Genomic DNA, 2,721 nt, shown 5'->3' on the forward strand with positions numbered 1-2,721 from the left:
AGTTCCTTTCTATTTGTTGTTTGCTGAAAGTTTTTATTGCAAATATATGTTGAATTTTGTCAAATGCTTTCCCTCCATTTATTGAGATAATACATTTTTTAATTTCCTTAGTTGTAAGGAGCATTGATTTCATTGACTCTTATGACAACTTCATTGAGATACAATGCATATACTACAAAACTCACCTTTCAAAATTGTGTAATTCAGTGGCTTTAGTATTTAAAGGATTGGGCAACCATAACCACACTTGGTTTGAGAAAATTTCCATTACCCCAGAAAGAAAATTTGCACCCATTTGCAGTCACTGACCATTTCTCAGCAGAACTCAAAGCAATAGACAACCACAAATCTACTTTCTGTGTCTATAGATTCACTTATTCTAATCATTTTACATAGATGAATCATAAAATATGTGGTATTTTGTGTCTGGCTTCTTTCACTTAGCAAAATATTTTTCAAGGTTTATCCATTTTATAGCATGTATCACTACTTAATTTTATTTCTAAAGAAATATCCATCCATTATATTTTTTTAATTCAACAATTGATGGACACTTGTGTCGTTTCTACTTTTTGGCCATTGGGAATAGCATCGCTATAAGCATTCACATACAAGTATTTATGTAGACATAATGTTTTCATTTCTCTTGAGTAAACACTTAGGAAAGTCATATGGTAACCTACTGCTTAACATTTTAAGGAAATGCCAGGCTGTTTTCCAAAGAGGCTGAACTGTTTTTCATTCCCATCAAGAGGGTGTGAGGGTTCCAGTTTCTCTACATCTTCACTAACACTTGTTATTATTTAGCATTTTTATTATAGCCATTCTTGTAGGTATAAAGTAGTGTCTCATTGTGGTTTTTGATTTGCATTTCCCTAATGCAATGACTAATGATGTTGAGTGTCTTCTTGAACTTAAAAATTATTTGTATTTCTTCTTTGGAGAAATGTCTATTCAGATAATTTGCTCATTTTAATTATATTTTTCTTCTTTTTTATCATAAGATTTTTAATGTTCTCAACCTAACAACCAACTGAGAAAAAGGCACTGATGTTTTCATACTTCTCTCATGTTGAAAAAAGCCATTCTTGTGAGCAATGAATCAGATCCTGCTTGATGTTGTGGTCCTATCAGTTCCAGCTCTAACTGTTCAGCAACTTCTTATAAACCACCTTTGAAATTTTTGTAGCACTTCATGAACTAATTCACATCTAAATGACAGGAAAAAATAAAGGATCTCAAAGAAGTCATGTTCTTCTTCAGGCAAGTTAGAGGTTGTCAGGATTTTGATTAAATAGCCAAAGTCATAGTCACTGTGAAATAACCATTTGCCCTCTTTGCAGAGGATCACTCCTGAGGTCATAAGAAGTTCTGCAAAGTACTGGGTATCAATTCCTTCCTCTTCAGGTTTTTTAAACAGGATGCCAGATATTGTTAGTAGCTCTATAGAGTTCTGGGCATACATGTCCTCTGTCAAATTAAATTGAAAATTAAACTGCAAAGTTGAAGTTCCTGGAGGATAGTCTTCTTGCTCATTCATAAATGTCAGTCCTAGCTAAATTATCTTTAGTTAGTCTACACTGCATCACAATAGTTGGTATTAATAGCCAGCATTGCTCCTGAATTCTCCAATAGGTCTTGCAACCACACCTGGAAAACTCTGTGCCCATAGCAACGTAATTATATTGTAAGATAACTGGATGAATTTTCTTTATCTCTTTGTCCAGGTTGCAAGTTCAAACTACAGAAATTCTTTAGTTATGATCTACAGTTGCTGCTGGCATAGTGAGGGCACAAGGAATCTATTTGCCAAGCATCAAAATGTTATACTTGATTGAAGATTTGTTTGTTTCATAAAATACTTTATCCTTTATTTTTGTACTTGTGTCACTGAACTTGTACTCCTCCTCCTTGCCACAGAGATAGCAACCAGTTGTGGTGATGGTGGTGGAAGGAACAGCAGCAGTGGGTACCTCATAGACACCTCATGTCCAGCAAGGGAGAAAGAGGAGTCAACTCTGTGCCCCATCCTTCTGTGCTGTCATTTCATGCACCTATAGTTTTCTTTTTCTTATTGAGTTACAAGTATTCTATAAATTTTCTATATAAATCCCTTATCAGATACATGATTTACAAATGTTCCCTCTTTTTTTTTCTTTCTTGATAGGGTCTTTTGAAGTATATAATTTTTACATTCTGAGGAAGTTTTTAAAAAAGATTTTATTTTTGAGAGGGAGAAAGCATGAGTGGGGGGATGGCAGAAGGAGAGGGAGAAACAGACTCCCCACTGAGCAGGGAGCCCAGCATGGGACTCAGTCCCAGGAACCTGGAATCATGACCTGAACAGAAGGCAGACAATTTAACTGACTGAGCCACCAGGCACCCAAATTCTGGGGAATACTAATCTATTTATTTTTCTTTTGTTGCTTGTGTGTTTTTTTTAATGAATTTTTCTTTAATTTGATTCATTAGAGCAAAATGGATGTCCTAAAACAAAACCCCCTGAAACTCAGGCTTCATAACTGAAACGCAGTTATGTCTCCTACCCTTGAATGTAATGACCTTATGAACAAGAGATCATGTAGTGTCCAGGGTCTGGCACTTCAGGGAATATCTGTGGTGGGTGCTGTGAACTTGAACTCTGCTGTTGTGTTTTGGCCTTTATCCCTCAGGCCAATAGTTTGCAGACCTACTCTTGCCTACTGTGGGTAGTATTTGCTC

At 35.8% G+C, this 2,721-nt stretch overlaps 1 pseudogene; it reads right to left on the reverse strand.

Annotated features, from left to right (window-relative positions):
* Nucleotides 1-1,056: 1,056 nt before the first annotated feature.
* LOC116862111 lies at nt 1,057-1,784 on the reverse strand (annotated as a pseudogene).
* Nucleotides 1,785-2,721: the final 937 nt, after the last annotated feature.

This window comes from Lontra canadensis, unplaced genomic scaffold (genome assembly GCF_010015895.1).
Source record: "Lontra canadensis isolate GAN:19392208 unplaced genomic scaffold, GSC_riverotter_1.0 scaffold221, whole genome shotgun sequence".
NCBI classification, from domain to species: Eukaryota; Metazoa; Chordata; class Mammalia; order Carnivora; family Mustelidae; genus Lontra; species Lontra canadensis.